Consider the following 20796-nt stretch of genomic DNA (forward strand, 5'->3'; position numbering starts at 1 on the left):
CAAGTTTCAAGATGTCACATTTTATTGAATGCTGCAATAATATTGTGTTTGCACTGAAATAAAGACAATGGTTCTGAGATTATATTTAGAATAGCCATTTGTATATGATCATTTATAGCTGCTTGAACAAGTGATATCTTTCCTGTATTTCACGGTCTATCAACATTAATCAGAGAGGCAAAATTGGGCCAGCGGCATGGTGATATCTACATTGATTGGTTGGAAAATCTGGATTTATTTTGAGTGTGTTGGTGATTTCCCCTGTTATGGAATGGGGTCAACCTGTATGTATTTTATTTTTAATTTAAAAAAGAATTTTGACCAAAACAGTCTCTTTCTTGTCCCAGATTCCGGTGAGAGTGTCACTGTACTGATCATTAAATTGTTTGTATTCCCGTCCATTAAACAACCTGAATCAAATAAGTGTAAGATCTTGTCTTCGGGACGGTTGGTAAATTATGCCAAAGGGAATGTCACCTAATTGAATGCCCCTATCTCAAAAACATCCTTTTTATGCCACATGCTTAGACATCAGATGTTTCATTTGAGCATTAAAAGGTGAGAATGCAACTTATTGATGTGTCCTACTGCTCCCTATCAATGAGGAGGAAGGCAACACAATCAAGCCAGGATACTGTTGAAGGCTGCATGTATCATCTACAAATTAGTCATGAGTAGCACACCAGCGTACCTTGCGGCTAAGCTCCACATATTTGGTGGTACACGCTCATCGCGCAGCAAATCGACCAAACAAAGAGGACCCAACACAATCAGTCTCTTGTCATACACCCACTCTCTGGAACTCAAACCCGAACCCGGTGTCGGTTCGGAATGCCCCCACAATTCTCCAATTTCGCAAATCTCTCCAAACATGTCTCTTTCAACAACACCCGATCAAGGACTAATTCACAAACCGACGCACAGACCGCACAGAACTGTGCTACTGTTTAAAAGATGCCAGCCCAAATGTTATGGATCGCAGTGTCAAAAGCTGCTCACATGTCAAGGATGATGGGGATATCAAAGGGGCCATTATCCAGTGAATGGAGAAACCCAATCCCCATGAACAGATGGTCATAGAGTTTTCCTCTTGTGGGCCAGAATAAATGGATAACACACAATAAAATGAAAAGCTAAATCGCCATAACCAGTACATTCTTAGTCATGGCACTTTTAATATCAAGTAGGTTAGAAGACACAGGTATCATCTGCTTAGGGGAAGGATTATCCCTACCCATGTACCTCTTGTATGGCTTGTAATTATTCCAAAAACACTATGTCTTTTTTTTGCAGAAGGTAAAACTTGGGATCTGCACACTTTTACAACATGTAAAAGTAAAAATGTAATCTATGTGGTACAATGCCAATGCAAAATGTTGCACATTGGAAAAACTACAAGCAAAGTTAATGTGCGCATTAACGAACATTGTTTGAAAATAAGAAATCGTACCTTGAATGCCCCCATGGTAATGCATTTCTTAGAGATGGGCCATAGTGCGGACCAACTTCTAAGGTTCTGCATGGAAAAAATAAGGGCATCCAATGCCGTACAAATGACAAACAGTCTGGCATATAAGGAACAGCTACGGACCCTTAACCTTAAACTAAAGGTCTAACTACATTGGAACCCTGGAATTCCAATATTTAAGGCCCACTCCCATTTGTGACAGAGATATAACAATATCTGGTTGATCAGTTATAGTTTCCTTTGACTCAGCTATCCCTATTCAATTGTGGTTTTGGGTTTTCCTTGTCTTTTCCCTTTCTCTTTCACTGGATTTGGGACAATTTTGTTATACATGGTAGTGCAACGTGTTTCTCCTTGTAAGTAATATACCATCCCTGATTGGTTTGCATTATCCGTGTATGTTTAAATACACAATGCACCACGTGATTAGGCTTAGCGTGCATACGCTTTTAGCATACATATAAGCTTGATGGGTTTTACAGAGTTCCATCAGCTCTGAATGCCCCGTATGTATTACATTACCTAATCAGGCTGTGAATCACGAAGCAGAGATTGAGCGTTGGATGCTGTCTGAGCCGTCTCGTATCACGTGACTGGTCTCTTGACATACGGCTATGTTTTATCATATTAGCTGCTTTATAGAGAGCTGGCAAGGCAATGGGCTTTCTGACATGCGCAGTGTTCTTTTGCAGATCCCAGAAGCGTAATGGTGTCCCACGGGAGACCTCGGGATTAAGCGAGCGCTTTGCTTGTTACTACATTGCCCTCATGACAAGCGTGACACGCGGTAAGTAACTTCGGCTGTATAATGCCGTCTGGGGCTGGGGCTGTCACTTCTCTTTTCTCCTCCCATCTACCTGGCCCCTTCTCGTAACTTTCATAGTTGATCACTTATATATAGCGAGTCTCTTTTTATACACTCCGATTTTGTGCTGTGCATGCGCCAGGGACCAGTTGAGTGTACACATGTATTGTTAGAATTGTACAACTGACATGGTGATATGGCAACAATTGATTTAATCTTTTACACATAGATGATTGCAGCAGACGTGTGCAGACTCCAATCTTTGTGTGTACGTATGGTGCGGAATTTGCCATAATATCAACATCCCGCTTTCTGGGGAGGTGATTGCAGAACCCACAGTGTGGTGAGTTCCCTCCTCACAGATGGTGCTCTGAGTTGTAGTACATGCTATAGAGGATGTGGGCACTCTCTATATATATATATAATTTGCGATCTCATTTTAGACATTGCCATTCCTGTCTTGGATCCGTTGTGCCTTGTAAACTTCCACCAACATGGGAAGTCGTACCTTCTATGTCCAGTCATAAGGTTAGTGATGGTTCATTTACTTATGGATCTGTGCATTCAATGAGTGCATGTTAATTGCTGGGCAACTTTCTGGATTCTGGATATTTTTATCAATGCATGCCATCTTTGCAGCTCTATTCTGGCTTACTCTTTCACTGCACCCCAGGGCACCAGTGTTTTTATGGTAGCACTTCCTGTTTCACGCCATAGGAAACAAGTGGTGCACCTCAGAGAATGGTATTTCTTGGGATGCACCTCTTTTTAGTAGTTTTGTGTGTCTTAAATCGATTTTAAATTGTGAGGGCATTTCTAGTATGGATGGTCCCTTTCAGTGTTGATGTGTCTTTTTAGAGATGGGGGCTGACACAAATTGTGTATGTTTCTCTTTCTCTATAGTCTAATTGTATTTTCCTGACAAAGACGTTTTAAGTGATCTTCATACGTCAAAACTGGTGAAGAAATTGGGGATGTGATCATGGTATGCATCTTATTGATCCAGTCCAGGAGTAGACCACATAGGATATAACTCTAGTGGTCTTGTACATTGAATGCACCTTTCTAAAATTCAAAATGTCAATGTTATTTGTTAGGTTCTACCACATAATTGTTTGGGTGGTACTTTTATGGATTATTGTATGGATGGTCGCTGTCTGTGGACGAATGAGTGTATCGTGTATTGTCAATTGTATGAAATGTTCTTAATAGTCAACTCCCTTGAAATGTGAATAATTTGTTCAGTGCTGATTAAATCATGATTAATTTGTTTATTCAAATAATGTATCAGGTTCAATAAAATTCCATTTGATACTTTGTTTATAAATCAGTTTCCTCTGGACTAACTTTTCTGAGTTTAACTATTATATTAATACCCTAGCCCAGAGTGTAGGGTCTCCTGCGTCTTTCAGTGATACACAAGTTTTGCCCATGGCATATGGCAACATTATCCCATTATTAGAACGTTTTGCCATGCTGCAGCCTGACGATCATATAACTGTGTTGACTATCCATGCAGAATTGACAAAGAAGTTAGGCTCCCTCTTTTCTAAACCTCGAAAAGCCATTTGTTCCCTTCTGGCATGTAGAACTCCCTGGTACAATACTGATAGACATGCCAACAGCTTGCTAATTTAGCAAGATAACTCCAATGATCCATGGGAAGTTAATTTATTCGGGAGGCAAGGAAAGTGTATTGTCTACCCCTGAAGGAAAAAAAGAGCATGTGTTTAAGAGACCGGTACACAACTTTTGTTGGCTATTGACAAGGGGGATTCTTTGGGATTTTGGAGAACTATGGGAAACTGTTGTCAAAATAATAGTAATAATGTGCAGGGTTGCATCCCAGAATCCGCCTGAGTCAAACATTTCACTAAATTGTATAAGGAGAACAGAAATATCACCCAGGAAGCTCAGGGTGATTTGGCTCATGTACAACGAACCATGGACCCTATTGAAACTCCCTTTGTTCTCTCTGGTGATGAGGTTAGAAGAGTCCTACACAATCAGAAATTAGGGACAGTTCCTGGACCAGATAGGGTCCCAATAGATCTTTATGGTTTGGAACCTGGTATTTGGGTCCCCTATCTGACAAAACAATTCAATTTTGTCCTTAAAACCAATTATGTACCTGTCTCATGGGCAAAGGATGAGACTGTTCCCATCTTCAAAAAGGGTTCTATTAACTCGCCAGGTAATTACAACCCTATATCCCTGCAAGATGCACGCAGTAAAATTGACATCAGAGTGATCTTGGTGTAGCTGGAAGACTGGATTAGTGATAACAACATCAACAACCATAACAAGGCAGGTGTGTGTAGTGCATTGAGTACCATTGAACAAGGTTTACTGTTGGAGCTAATATGTGACAAGTATACTGTCCAAAGAAAGATGAACGTGTATGCTATTTTCGTTGAGCTTTGCATGGCTTATGACACTCTACCGAGGAGTTGGCTATGGGATGTTTTGCGCAATCTCAGGATCCCAGCAGATCTGCTATTGGCCATTCAGACCTTATATTCAGAAATCTCTTCTGTGATCCGATGGGGCATTAATAGAAGCACCATCCAATCTATTAAGATCAAGGTGGGAGTGCGGCATGGGGGTGTGTTGGTCCCTAAACTCTTCTGTATCTTTATTCATGGGATTATTGTAGAATTATCCTCTTCAAACTCAGATGCCCCCCAAGATGGCAGGCGATAGCATCCCTGTTTTAATGTTTGCAGATGACGCAGGCCTCTTATCCCCAGCACTAATGGGCACTAGGAAGCAACTAGAGAACTTCCTGGACTTTTGTAGCAAAAATGGCTTATCTATCAATACCTCTAATACTAAAAGTATGGTCTTCACCGTTTGGAAATAGAAGAAACTGAAACAATTGGGGCTAGAAACCCCAAAGAACAGGTTGACCATTACGACTATCTTAGTCTGAGAGTAGCATCGACCTGTCATTGGGTTTTACATCTGGCAAAAGCAAAGGTTTCGCTAGCCAGATATAGTGGGGCCCTCTTGAGGTTCTCCAGTGACTTTGGAAAGGAAGTAGTTTGTGTCTCCCTGGAAGCCTAGAAAGCCCAGGCAAGAGAGGTTGCTATCTATAGAGCAGAGCTGTGGAGGCACATGAACTGCACTGCTCTTATCATAACTGAAGAGAAACACCTGAAGAACATTCTGGGGCTACCTTACTCTACTCTAAATTTACCAGTCCGATTAGAAACAGGGAACTCAGGTGTCGCCTGTTACTAGTTTATTACTGGGTTCGCTTATAGACGAGCGATTCTCTATTAAATTACAAAGAGGCCTGTGAGGGATGTTTTATTGCAGGCATGGGAAACGGCTGTGCCATGGTTTGTCCATATAAAGGAGGAAATGAAGAAATGAGTGCCCTACATTTAAACAAGTTCTGGATCGCTCCTTCTGCTATGACTAGTGTTGTCAAAGCGATATTGGTAATAAAGCAGAGGGACCTGCACTTTTGACATGATATTGGAACATGAAGCAGAATTTGGTTTATGAGTATTACCTAGACTTTGTTAATCCCAAATATGAAAGATCATTATATTTTAAGTACTGTATTGGGACTCTACCGATTGCCAGTCTTCACAATAAATGGTAATATGCTGTACCTGTGGTGTGTCTGCTTTGCGTTGCACTTGAGAGACCATGGTCCATTTCCTGGTGATTTGCATGTTTACCCTGCCAGCCAGGAAATGATACTTGAAGCTGCTATTTAGGGATTATGGAGCTCCTACAACTGTGGAAGCCTTGTTATTATCTTGTGCTGTTTTAGCAGTACATTCCACATGCAAATATCTTACCTGGGCATGGAAATGAAGGCAGAAAAGGATTGGATGAGCATGTTCTCTGCCAACCAGATGGAGGGACGATCTGAATGTTGAAGACTTTAATCCCTGATTGGGTGGTGCCCTCATTAGTAGCATTTCGGTGATATCGGGATGATCTTAAATGCTGCATTTGGGTATTTATGGTTTCAATACGTTAACCTGTGTTCTTGATAAAGTTGTATTATTTTTATTGTAAAATCGTGTTTTTGTTTGTCAAAGATTTTATAATGTACTGTATTTCAATATGTTCGTTATAATTTTACAAATTGTATGGAATTCGCATGTGATTCTATTGTGTGCTTTTATGACATTTTAATAATAATAAAGCATTGCATTAAAAAAGTAGTGGTCAAAGGCTTTGAAGCCAAGGGATTTGACAGGTGTGGAGAGGGAAATGTTTGGGTTGTTTGTTTTGAGTTCTTTGATCCAAGGAGTGTAGTTGGACTTTTGCCTCAGAGTGTAGTTGAGGAGGTATTCTGTTTTGGAAGGATTGAGTTTGAGGGAGTGGATAGCCAGTGATGGTGGCAAGAAGAGGAGACAAGGGGAAGAGGAAAAGATAGCCAGTTTGGCTGGGAAGTAGAGAACTTCTGTCTTAGTGGAGTTGAGCATAAGTAAGTGAGACGTGATCTAATATTTGATGGCACACAGACAGTTTCAGATTTTTGACAACAACATGTCAGATAAGGGGTGAAAGGAGAAGAAGATCTGAGTGTCGTCAGCAAATAGTTGATAGGAGAAGCCGTAAGAGGAGATCAGGGCACCAACAGCTGAAGTGTAAAGAGTAAAGAGAAGTGGACCAAGCACTGACCCTTGTGGACCACCAACAGTAAGAGACGGGGGTACGTGTGAGTTGAGTTTGAGTGGATAGCTAGTGATGGTGCAGAGACAGCTGTTGAGTGTGTGGAGTTGTCACGAGGAAGATATTTGGAAGTATATTTTCTTAATGTCATCTGCATATTGGTGGAAATGGATGTTGTATTTGTTAAGGGTCTATCCTAGGCAATCTACATATAGGCTGAAAAGCAGAGACTGTGAGGAAAATTGTGGGACCCCATACTTGACAGATCACTAGGGGAGGCATGTAGACTAAAAGGGTTCTGTCAGTGCAGAAGGAGGTGAACCAATCAAGGACCCTGCCTGAGATTTTCATTTTATGGATTATGATGTTGTCGGGAATGGTGTGGTTGATTGTGCTGAAGAATGCAAAGAGATCAAGGAGAATGAGTTTGGTAGTGTTACCTTCATCAGTGATATTGTGGAGGTTGTCGATGATGTGAAGTGTAGCATTCTTAGTGCTGTCTCCAGCTCAAAAGCCAGATTGGGAGGGGTTAAAGAGTTTGTTTGTGATGATGTGTAATTACAGTTGGGTTGCTATGAATGTAACATGATTCCGGTGATGTATGACAGGATGATGGGGCAGTAGTTTTCATGGAGCATTGGGTTGAGGGACGGTTTTTTGAGGAGAGGGACATTATATCCAGTTTTGAGCGAATAGTAATATGTGAAAGACAGGTGTTGATGTTTATGAGACAGGGCATGTTAATGTTAATGTTAAAGGTATTTGTACCACGCACCGTCACCAACGGAATTGGTCCCCAGGCACCCAGGAGGAATTGCAAATAAGATGGCGGGGTGGGTTAGTCAGGTTAAGAGGGAATAGGAAAGTGAGAAAGGTGGTGTGCTGTTGGCAGCTTCAGTTCGATTTTCACTGAGCGCTGAGCTTGGGTGTGAATATCAGATCGATGTGAGTCCTCGTGTGTGGTTGCTGCGATGTATGTGTTGTTTGCTTGTTGTTGTGGTATGTGTAGTGCATGTGGTTTGCTGAGCGAGAAGGTGGTTGTGGATATTTTTGTGTGAATTAAGTATGCAGAAATGTGAGCTTTTAAGTTAGTGGGTTATATGTAACTTAGTCCTTATAATTCTTATTCTATGTAGCCGGTTGTCCTATGGGTAGGCATATTCTGTCTCTTTTTCCTTTCTGTCCATCTAATTGTTAGGAGAGATGGCGCGGCAAGTTCACACATGTGTTAGTTTTGACCTTAGTGTACCAGGTTGGGGTGTGCATTGTCCCCCAATCTGGTATTGGTGCTGTACTTTTACAATTACCTGATCCCTTCCTATCTATTTCCTGTCGGTGGTCCATTGCTGCCTGTGTGTACTTTGTAGGCCAAGGTGTTATTGCTATATCAACCTTACCCTTCCATCCTGATCCCTCCATAATCTTTCTTTGGTATGGTTCTAGCTTATCTATCTTTCAGTTGGTAAGTTGATATTCCGTAGATTCTTTATAGGGAGGATACGTTTCCTCTCTCAGCATTGTTTCGGCTGTGTATATGCCCCCATAGGCATTCTTTCTAGTTATGGGGTGAAGAGCCAAGATAGATTTGAGGAGTTTTCTCTTGTGTTACGTATGTTCTTTGGTAGCTCGTTCCAGGTTTTTGGGGCGAGGTGAGAGAAAGAGGATCCTCGGAATGTTCTTTTGTTGTATGATTTTGGTTCCAAACGGATGTCGCTGCTGGATCTCAGCGAGATTGTTGCATCCAGTAAGTGTTGGGATTTTGTTTTGGCCATGAGGGTAATCAGGTTGTCTGTCAATGGGGTGGAAGGTTTTCACTATGATGGAATGTTTGGAAGTGGGTGTTGTGAGTAGGATGCTAGAGGGGAGGTCTTGTCTGACATGTATTTTCGAGTTGAAGTAGTCCATAAGGAAGTTGCATACTTAAGTAGATGGACATGTGGAAGGCATAGATGGTGGTTTGGGGTGGGACTTGACAATGTTGAAACGTTTTGGTGTACGATTGGTGGTGGATTAGAACCCTTGGAGGCAATGGGTGGCCTTGGCATTGAGTATGGCAGTGTTTAAAGGGGTGTCCTGGTGGTGGAGCATGGGTTCTTTACCCAGGCTCTCTCTAGACATTGGGCATCCAGCTTTGTAGAGAGGATGGAAATATTGAACCATGGTTTATGTAGGTGTTTGCTGGGTTTTTGTGATTTGAGTGGGGCTAATTTGATGAGTGTCTGTGTGATGATGGTGTTGTAATTGTTGAAGAGAAGGGAGGGATGTGTGTGTGGTGAGATGGGGATGGTATCAATGTTGCTAAGGCTGTGGCTGTAATGTGTTTTCTGTTTGGCTAAGGATGTGTGGCAGATGGGGATCTTGTGTGGTGGACTGAGAATAAAGTGGATCACAAAGTGAAATTGATTGCTTGTAATCACAAGGCTATGACAAGCTATATGTATGGGTTATACAGTGATATAAATGATGATAGTCAATGCCTCAACAGTTAAGAATCATAAATCCTATTCTTGGGGACAAAAATCAATTTACAATGACCTCAGACCCATCTTTGACAACAAATGCTTCTTGTAATAAATCCAGCATCTCACCAAAACATCTCAATATCAGCTCCAACTATGAAATCATATGGTACACGAACATGAAACCATTGTCCTAGACTGCATTGTTTACTGTATCAGCCTTCACATGAGCCTCCGAACACCCAAGCTCCAGGTTATCCGAATATTGTCAAATAACCCTGCCCGGATGAGTCTAGGCTTCAAACATTAGCTAATGTATCTTCTTCAAAACACTGTGCATGACACATGGTGCCTCTTGGAAAAAAGTCCCAACATTCCTCTACTATGATATAAAAACAAATCTACTGTCCAGGAACCTTAAATCAACCAGCGCAATGAAAACCATAATCATCACGTTTAAGAAGACACAGACAGGTGGTAGAACCATGGCTCACAGTGACTATGCCCTGGAATTATCTCGCCTGTCTCCTTGAGGCTTGATCATCTTAATTTAGTAAACAAATTAAAGAGTGTCTTTTCAAGCAAACTGTCACCAAATAGGCTTGCCACTCCCTGCTCCCCTCCCAGGATGGGTGCTTCTGTCCTGGTGGCTTCAGCAATCGTAACACCACCCTCCTCTGACATTGAGTTACCTATATCCTAGCAATACCAATGTATTTTCACTTTTACAGTGAACAAATCTGCTAGAGACGTTTCGACAACCTTCAGCATTCTCTTTAATAACTGACTGTGCCTGCCAGGACAAGCATTCTTTTGGACTTAGTCTGGGCAACAGCTATCTCAGAGGATAAAATCTAATGGAAAACGTACTCCTTGCATTTACTGACTGTTTTTATACATGACCTTGCTTCCTGCAATACTGGATTCACAATGCTGGAATTCTGTTATGCTTGTACCGACATACTTTTCTCTCTTGCACCTAATCGTGGACCTTACTGGATCTGTAATGAGCCAAGAACATGAACATTAGCTGTGTCTGGGTCTTCTTTTAAATTGAACTATGCTGCAGCGGGCACCTTATAAGTTATCAATAGATAGATAGGTAGGTAGAGTATCTCCTGCATGAAGCATTAAAGCTGAAGGCAAACAATGGAGAGGGGTAGAGGAAGGATGTTTATAAAAGAAATGCACATGAGCTACTTAGTGTCACGGGTGGACCGGTATATGGGGACCTGTGGAAATGTCCTGGTATGCCTCTGCACCTTGGGCCTCTTTTGCGCGATAACCTATTTTATTTTAAAATGTTCTCATAAGAAAAGGGTTAGCCTTGCTGAAAATTTGTAATTTGGGGGCACTTTGAAAATTATTTCCAGGGACCTTTCTGGTTCTCAGTCCATCCCTACGTAGTGTTATGAGGTCATGGGTCAGGAATGGGGGGCCATTGAGGGCAACATCGATAGGAGGAAGAGTGGGCAAGCAGTAATTAGTAGTGGGCTGACTCTCACATGCCAGACCCCTTCAGGGTGAGTGAGACATGTCTGAGGGGAAGAGGGTTTGATGTAACCTATGTATAAGGAATTTTTGAAAAGCAGAGTTGTTAGCTCTTTGTAGCCTCAATTCAGGGAGAGGCAGTTCCAGAATTTTGGAGTACTTCTAGAGAAGGATTGGTTTAGAGTTTGCTTTTTGCTGAAACACAATATACTCTGAATAGAAGTTCTCCCTGCAGTGGAAGAAGCGACTGCATCCTCTCTATATAGAGAGATTGCCCTTCAGGTACTGTGGTGTATTGTGATGGAAACAATTCTGGGTGAGAAAAGTCATCCCGAAGAGCTATCTCACAAGGTAAGTGGTGACCCAACATACAGGGGAATCCTACACTTTGCATATTTGACTTCTATGGCAGGACCAACTCAGCCATTCACCTTTCTGAAGTTCATACATTGAGTACCAATAACCTGGAGACAATTAGAATCTGTTATTACAGTGCTTAGAAGTTGGAGAAATGTGGCATGAAGTGCTATACAAGAACACAAATAATGTTATTACTATTATTACTGTTAATAATAATGATAATAATACTAATAGCAAAACTACTACTAATAACTATCATTAAAAACATTGCAAGAAATCACTGTAATGTGATGTGAGTCAAAGTGAAGTGGGAAAAATGCTGTAGGCCTTTGATCAGAGAAGAAGTTGCGGGTTATTCTGCATTCAGTGAAGATGGGGAGTTTTTCCAAAGAATTGTGAAGAGAGTGCTTTCATAGTCTTGAACCTTGAACCACTGAGGACAAGTCCTCTCTGGGAGGTTATTTGCAGTCTGCAAAAACCCGACTTCAAATTTGGACTTCAAATTTATTTCTCCTTGATGATCAGTCTTTTGTCTATGTTAAAACCATGCAATGTATCATTTGTGACCTGTGTAGTGGAGATGTCCTTGTCCATCCGAGATGTGAAACAGGTTTAAAATAAGAGGATGAAATATAATACAATAAACTGAATTACATGTTGTCCTAAATTATGTGTTTGGATATATTTAAGGTTATGTTTTGGGCAGTGGAAATCCTCCCTTAAATGCCCTTTGTTTCGCTCTCTAGTCCCTTTCTGCTTTCCTCATCACTTACCCTTTACCATTTAGACATAAATTACCTGCCAATTACATGGCATTATAAGTGTCTAGCCTACCCACCACACATCCACAGCTTTACCCTTCATTTCATACAGGCAGAAACAACCAAACCTCTGCCCGCCTCCATACTTCGATTTCTTACCCGCAATGGATAAGGCCATTGAGGTCAACGTTGGAGCACCATAGTTTAACAATGGTAGCCTATGTTAGGTAAGACAAACCTCATCAGAAAGTGTTTTGGGAATAAGATAAAGGAAGAGAAGCATAATGCTCATCTTGGCTGCTCCTTGAAGGAAAGAGGTATTTGGAAATATATTGAATGAATGAACCAAAAGGCCCATTCTGGGTGTTAGCACTGGTACAAATTAATGTGGGTTACCACAGGTTTTCATGTAATCCTGACTGGGTTTTGAAAGGGGTTGTGAAGGATATACCTGCCTAGGTAATGCACAAGTCTCCATTTATACTGCTGCTGGGGAAGTACCCATGTTCTGAGAATCTGCTTTGGCGAAATTCAGATTTTAATGTAATCCCTTCAGCTTGCAGTCACACATTTGAAAACAAGAGCTAGAAGCCTAATGCTTTTACCTCCATTTGCTTTGGGTTTTTTTTGTTAAACTTCTATCTGCCTTGATTGGGGAGTTGCTCCCACTTTCTTCCTTCCAAACTTCAATTTTGTTACCAAATTTTGTTAAACTTCTATCTGCCTTGATTGGGGTGTTACTCCCACTTTCTTTCTTCTAAATTTCAATTGTTACCAAATGCCCCTTTTCACTTTTGAGGGAGTGTTGCTCATTTTTCATTGTATCTTGATGTATATTTACTTATCCTCTCTCACGACCCGTCGATTTTTGGGCGTAACAGCGGTTTAGTTATGTGAGCATCCTAAGATGCGGCATATTATGTAATGCTATATGAGTCATGTCTTGTTATGCCAAATTTGCAATGTCATGTTACTTATACCAGGCCGACAAGGGCAGTGAATCAGTGAGAAATGTATATGTAGCAACTCATCAAGTGACTGAATAATTAAATAATACACCTTAGAAGCATTCATTTCAGGAAACGAGACATGGCGCTCAATATAGGCTTGCAAAGTCAGACTCTACAACACTTCTGAACCAATATCAGAGAGACAATCCACTGATGAACTAGGCGATCAGGTGACAAGAGAATGTGTGTCACTCCTTCTAGTTTTTGGATTCACTTTCACTCTGGAACTTCTCTTCCAGTAGCCATTTCAGATTGGGGACATCACTTCCAGTGTCCATCTTGGATTGGTGACATCACTTCCTACGGCCATCTTTGATCAGTGAATATTAACACAAAGGGTAGGCAAGGCCATGAACCCTCATTGCATGGCAGCAATATGTGGAACAAACAACAATAAATATTTATGAAGGAGAAATATTGCCAAAAGATTGATTTATTGATTCCATTGTGGGGCTTTTTTTTATATGCCCGTCTTCGGGTGGCTTTGGCGTGAGTAAATACACTGGTAATCAATCTGCATGATTTCCTAGATATACAATACATGGAAAGTGCAATGTGACAAGAAAGTGCAACAAATATGTCCCTCGGGTTAGAGCGAAAGAGAAAAGAAAGGGTGAATATGTACAGTGAGTAAAACACCTTGCCTCCTAATCAATTAGGAAACAAAGAACTTTTACACATTGATTTACAATCTAAAAACAATGTAATCAATACATATTCCATAAATCAAGATTTTGAAGTACATAGCAGTCATAAAGCATTTTAATTAATTGTGCTGAATTCTGTTGAATTCTATCTACTAGGTGAGACAATCTGCAAGGGATCGCAGATGTCTTCAAAAACGTACATTTCTTGAGCTCTGAAAGAGGGGCGAAAAGGTATGCCGACTTCCCTTTTATTCCTAGTTTCAACAAGATGCCGGTGGCAAGGTGGGAAAGTTGTCATCAGGACATGTTGCCTCTATCTAAAAAGAGTAATAGAGAACAACTGCTGAAATTCTAGTTGTAGAGTAGCCAGAAAGTTATTTGTTTTAGCCAAAATAAAATGTAATAGCGTGTGAATAGCACACTTACTCTAATTCATTCAAAGCTGTGCAGTTTGTCAAGAAGCTTCAGCTTAAGGTATCCCCAGCAAACATACAGATAATAAAACAGAAAGAACACCCGGGGGCAGAGGATGTCATTCATCTGATATTGGGGAACCTCTGTGGCGATGTTTGTGCCCCACACATACCATTCATATGGTATTCTTGAGAAGGCGAAAGCATGTGAAATAAGACATGGCTGGTGGTCGGAAGGGAAGCAGGATAGGAAAAGAGGTTGGTATGGTGTCAACCTCACTCTGTAGTTGGGTACAGAGGATTGTGAATAGATAGATTGGGGGACATAGAGCCTGTGCGATAGAAATTATCTTACCTCTATAAAAGTTCAGGAAAGTAATGGTCTGATAGTCCACCGGCCGCAGATGTTGCCGCCACTGCAGGATCTCCAGCACTCAGGATATGCTTGGAGAGACTGTGCTAACTAGACTCTGTATGTCATAAGTAATGAACGGTACCGCAGGGAAATGCGTCGCTATGGACAACAGCAGTCCTCCTACCATGTGGTGTGGATCACGTGAGGGGGCGGAAGGACACTGAAGCACCACTGCCATGGCAACGCCTTGGCATCAATGTGTGCAGCACACTCCCTGTCTACAGCACTATATGGTGGAATGGCATATGGCCTGTCCAATACAATAAAGGGGTAGTAGAGTAAGGAAATCCCATGACAGAAATTGTACAAGGAGTAGCAGCTGCAAGCTCACCGGTTCAATGCCTTGAACATATATGAACATCCATGTGTGGGGAAAGGATGTCCAAGCGGTGCCTTCATGGGAGGCTGTTAGCATAACAATGTGGTGACTTGCAATCATTCTGTCTATCCCTAGAATGGGATGTCCCAGTTAAGGGTGGAACAGTGAAGAGTGAAGATGAGCCGTTAACCAGCCTCTTTGCCTCTTAGCCAATGAACCTTTTCTTTGCTGTGTACAGCAACTTGTCTGTAAGGTTGGTTCTTCTCAGCTTCACCCTCGCCATGCACTTCTCATGCTATCTCTTTGTCGTACTTTTCTTTGCTCTCCTCTGCTCAGAAACATCTTAACTCTCTTCCCATCCCTGTCATCTCTTCTCCTCAACACCAACTTTCTTCTCGCTTCACTACTCTTTCTATTCACAGACTCTACTGCAACCCTAACTTCCAATACACATCCTCTTCTTGCATCTACCATCAGCGCTTCTCGATTTCTTCTCAGACTCAATATCACTATGCTTCTACATTTCACTTTCTTTCCATTGCTCTTTGGATTGCGAAATCTGAAATAAAACCTCCTTTACCTCTGACTTCTTCCTTTCTCCTTCTCCTTCTCTTGACCTCATTACCCTTGCTGTAACCTGGATCTCTCCCACTGACTTTGCAACCGTTGCTGCTCTTCTTGGCCCTGCATACATCTTCACTCACACTCCACCTTCACTCAATCCACCTCCATCTCCTCTACTGTTTCCCAAGATGATCTTGCTCTCTACCTTACGTCTAAAATGTCTGCCATGCACAATACCCTCGCTAATTAATGTTGATCCCTTACTCCTGCTCAGTTTTCGTCACCACACCTATCCTCCTCTGCTGCTACTGTCTTCCTTTGCTCCCACCAACCCATATAAGATACTTGCCTTACTCCTCAGGGCTAATCTTTTTGTGTCCCACTGACTCTCTTCTACCGCACTATTCCAAAATCTTAGAGCAAGTAGTATTCAATCGACCCACAGAGTTCCTTGATAGCCACACCCTCTGGAGCCCTCTTGAATCAGCTTCCTACCTCTGCATTCTAAAGAGACAGCTCTCCACGATGTCAGTCACTTCATCTCTTCCACTCAGCATGCAAACCTTTCATCTATTCTTATTCTTCTCGACCTCTCTGCTGTCTTCTATACAGTCGATCATTCTGACCTTTTTTCTACATGTTCTATTCTTGGCAACATAGATAAGGCCTTCGCTTAGTTTGTTTCATCCTTTGCCCCCAGACACTTTCAGGTGTCCTGGAACAGCCTTAGCTTTCCACTCAACTCTTACAGTTGGTGTTTCCGAAGGGTCAGTGCTTAGTCCACGTCTCTTCACTCTTTACACTTCAGCTGTTTGCGCCCTGATCTCCTTTTACGACGTCTCCTATCAACTCTTTGCTGACGACACTCAGATTTCCTTCTCCGTTCACTCCTTATCCAACAAGCTGGTGTAAATAATTTTAAACTATCTCTCTGCCATCAAATATTTGATAACGTCTCACTCACTCATTCTCAACTCCACTAAAACAGACGTTCTCTACTTCCCAGCCAAACAGGCTATCTCTTCCTCTTCTCCTTTTCTTTCTTCTCTCCTGACTACCTTCCTTACTCTGTTTCCGCTCGTAACCTTGATGTCATATTCGACCTACCCCACAACTGCTCGCTCTTCATCTCCAAATCTGCCACTTCAGTTAGACTCAACCTCCTCAATATCAGAAAAATCTGTCATCTTCTTCCTTTCAATACGGCTAAACAGCTAATTTCCTCCTTAGTACTTTCTAGATCTTACTACTGTGCCAGTTTCCTCTATGGCCTTCCCAACTAAGCTTTGCTTTTTCACCTCTGGGCAAAGTCGTCAACTTTGCGGTCTGCACACTATTCAACTTTTCTCACTTTACCGCTAACTCCTGTGCCTGTCACCAGATTAGCTCACTTTCTATGAAACAAAGGGATAAGTATAAGCTTCTTGTCATCATTTTCAAAACTATGGATTGACTCACCTCATCCTACCTATATGCTCATCTCACTCCCTACTCTCCTCCTAGCTTCTTAAGCTGATCCTCAGCTCAGCCCCTTGCCACCACTTGAGCCCCCGGTGCTCCCTCTCGTTTCCGATCTCTCCTCGCTCCCCGACTCTGCAAAGCTCTTCCTCTCCTGTACAATTCCAACTCTACCACTATTTAAATCTAACCTCAAAGCTCACCTTCTTTCTGAAGAACCTGCTTCATAGCACTCTGTGCTACTGCATCGCCATGTTATCCTCTCTCACTAGCCTTAACGGACAACCCTAGAGAACTTTTCAATCCTTAATTCAGCACTCAGCACTTCCTCCACCCACCCGTTCCTTTGTCAATCTGTCCTGTCCTCGTCCCTGGATTATAATTCCACCTTTCCCTGCAACATCTGGTCTTCAAGTCACCTTCTCTCACCCCATTGTAAAGGACCCATATCCTCCGCTCTGTTATCAATGGTAAATTATGTGAATGTTTTTGTGCCACAAATGCATTGCTTTCCCCGTGATTTTTATGAATAAATAAATAAATGGAAACTAAAATCATACTGTAGTCTTACATTGTAATAGATGTTTGAGACGTTATAGTCTATAATATAGTGGAGGGTGTATATTGAGGAAATTTGGTGCAGTTTGTCTGGGGTTACATTAGACTTACATTCACTTTGTTTGGCAACCAGATTAACCCCTCAAATCTCATAAACTAGAAAACCTGGTCACTGTCAATAATGCTCACAAATGACCGATTTCTTGGTGCATAACAGTAAGTCTAAATATGTGTTACAAAGTAGGGTTCATTCCGGGAATCCTCTTTTTCCTCAATATCCTTTTTATGCTTTCTTCAAAGCTTTTATGCATAAGCACCATAAGTATTCAGGACTGATTGGTCCTTTTTCTCAAGACCTTTAAAGGACACAGTCTTTCCAAGTGGCGACCTAGGAAAGCATGAGCACAACACAAGTCCCTCATGCATCCATACAATACATCCACATGTCATTATTTACATCCTTTCCATTCATGTGTTCATACATTTCAAGCTTCCTTCCAGTTCTCTTTTACTCCTTTCTCTTCCTATCCTTTCTCCCCCATCTCCTTTCCCTTATTTTTATTTTCCTCCAGGATACTACACTCTGGTGATCCTGGGGAGGGGAACAATGCTTGCTAAATATCAGTCAAGGACACTTTGAGAGCACAACGGTGGATATTCGGCACTTTATAAAAGCTGAATAGTTAATGAATGAAGCACAGGGAAGTCGAAGGGAAGAAAATAGTGAAAAAACAAGCTACTGGTTAAAAAATTAAATTTGAATATTTAGGCCAGATGAATACACTGCATTTGTCACAGCAAAACAAAAATGCACACTATGTCATTACACACCATGCCCCAGGTAAGATTTTGAAGTGGGAGTATTTTACTCGCTATTTTTTAAAGTTGGGAGTCAAATGATTTTTTTAGGGAGTGAAAAAGTAAGTCCCATTCCCATTAAGTCCCAGTCCCATTCTTATATTGATGAATTTGTCCACTGCTTTCGATACCATTGATCATGCCACCCGTCTGGCCGGATGTGGGAGGCTGGCATTGCTGGCACTATATTGCACTGTTTCTGTGCGTTTCTGGAATCAGGTTCTCAATCGGTTTCTCTTTGTCCTTTTAAGTCTCCCACCGATCACTATCACTTGTGTGTACCTGTCCCCCAGGACTCGTCATTTTCCCATCTGCTTTTTGATATTTATGTTCAGCCTCTGCCCAGCTTCATTCATTCTCATTGTTTTCGTTTTTAGTCTTACCTGAATGACATCCAGCTGCTTCTCAGACTTGACCTGGAAAGGCAGTGTTTAGCCAACCGCTGTATAGCTTGTCTTGAGGCAGTTGTCTATTGGATGAATGCTAATTGGCTTCCATTGAATGCAGACAAGACTGAGGTGCTGGTGGTGGGCCCTCCACGGTCTGCCTCTTTATGGACCCATATTTTTGGCCTACATCTTTGGGTCCACTGCCTAATCCTGTCAAATTGCTTAAGAACCTGGGCATAACGATCATGGAATCACTTGTACCTGATGCTCAGGTTGGTGCTGTTTATAGCTCATGATTTTTGAAACTTACATTGTTGAAAAAGTTGATCAATTTATATCCCTTGAAGGATTCATGTCAATGGCAGTCTTGACTACTGAAATGCCACCTTACTCTTCTAACCCTCCTCCCAGCTTCATCATCTACAGGTTCTGCAAAACGCTACAGTTAGATTGGTCCCTGGGATTCCCTTTGGCCAGCCTACTTTGCTAGCCTACCATCAACTGCATTGGATCCCGGTTCCAGCATGCATTCAATTTAAAGTGCTCTGCCTGATTCATCAAGCCTATCATCGTAAAGGTTGTCTATCACTTCAGGAGAAAGTTATCCCTTATACTTCCTCTTGCCGTTTGCGATAAGTGCACTTAGCACAGATGGTTGTTCCCTGATATCGTTTGAAACGTGTTGGAGGGCGGGCCTTCGCAGTGCTTCGTCCCAAGCTCTGGATTTATCTTCCTGCCTCTCTTCGACTCTTTTTAGACTTTAATGTTTTTAGAGCGACAGTGAAGACCTGATTCACAGAAGTATTTTATAATAGTGCCATCCCATAGAAAAACGATCTGTGAATCAGGCCCATAGTCTCTTTGTCTAACTTCTTCACTTTCTATTGGTCTGACTGTTTTCGCATCTTTCTAACGCCATGATACCTTTGGTATACGTGTGCGCTCTATACGTTTGAAATAGATAGATAGAGTTGGAGAATTTAACAGAGAGTAGAACTATGAGTAGAGCTTCTTCCTGTGGCATTACAGTTACCACTGGTCCAAACATATTTGGCACCAGGAGGCGAATAGGCCAAAATGACCGAATATTATTTACTGACTTTACAAAAAGACCTAAAACACATACCACCAAAAGGTCGAAATACCAAAAGTTCAAACTTTTGGATTTATGTGTTTTGGTGGGGTCATTAAATAAAAAAAAAGAAACACAAAGCCTGTGAGGGCTGCCGGGTTGTCCCCCACAACACCTTGCTCACTATATACAGTATAGTGAGCAGGGTGTTGCGGGGGAAACCCCTGCAGGTCACCCGAGCAGGAAAAAAAGAAGAAAAAAAAAACGGGGGGCTGCCCCCCACAACACCCCACTCACTATACTATACAGTATAGTAGGCGGGGGTTACGGAGGACACCCCTGCCGCTCACCGAGCAAAACAAATTTTTAAAAAACTAAAAACTAAAAAAAACTAAAAAGAAAAGGACCCCGCGTCGCCTGTTCCCGATCACGGAAGTGAAAGGGAGCTGGCGTTGCAGGGACACAGCGCGTCTGAAGGAAAGGTAAGTAGGGGGTTGGGGGTGTGGTGGCGGGTGTGTGTTGGGGGTGTGAGTGAGTGTGTGTGTGAGGCTGTGTGTTTGAATCTGTGTGATTTTCAATGGATGTCCGCATGGTAAATGTACGAAAATGTTTTTGTTGCATACATTTCCCCTGCAGACATTTCCGTCACGGACCATTCCGCAACGGTAAAATCACACAGATCCCCAGGAGGATAGCTCAGGGGCAATGCACTCGCCTTGGAAACAAGATGACATGGAGCAACACAGGTTCGATCCAGATCCAGTGCTTAAGCGTGAAATAAATAACAAATTTAGAGTTCAAATTACAAAAAATATTCCTAGAGCTCTATGTGGACAAAAGCAAGGGGACATCATCTGTTTGCCATCTTTGTTGGGAGTATTTTTATTTATTTGTATTTGCCTATTTTTAGGGAGTAAAAGTAGCCGATACACCCTTATCTGTAGGGCTGATTACGCCTAACATTTTTTGCCATGAAATTATCCCCTGTACCTTTATTTCTGCGATCAGAGTCAACACACTGGAAAAATAAGAAGCTCCATTTAAGACCTTTCTGTGGAACATTTTCAACTCAAAGAACTGACGTTTTCATTTACGCGCTGTTATTTTC

General features: G+C 41.8%; 1 long non-coding RNA gene across 1 annotated transcript in view; it reads left to right on the plus strand.

Annotated features, from left to right (window-relative positions):
- The first annotated feature begins 2122 nt into the window (after positions 1-2122).
- The window catches only part of LOC138467145 (uncharacterized), a 217806-nt gene continuing 199132 nt past the window's right edge, over positions 2123-20796 (plus strand). Inside the window, exons 1-3 of the long non-coding RNA XR_011268072.1 lie at positions 2123-2255; positions 2503-2616; positions 2717-2801. This is a non-coding gene — a long non-coding RNA (uncharacterized lncRNA). The remainder of the gene's footprint in view (positions 2256-2502; positions 2617-2716; positions 2802-20796) is intronic.

Source organism: Ambystoma mexicanum, chromosome 4q (genome assembly GCF_040938575.1).
Source record: "Ambystoma mexicanum isolate Mex_15411 chromosome 4q, UKY_AmexF1_1, whole genome shotgun sequence".
Lineage (NCBI taxonomy): Eukaryota > Metazoa > Chordata > Amphibia > Caudata > Ambystomatidae > Ambystoma > Ambystoma mexicanum.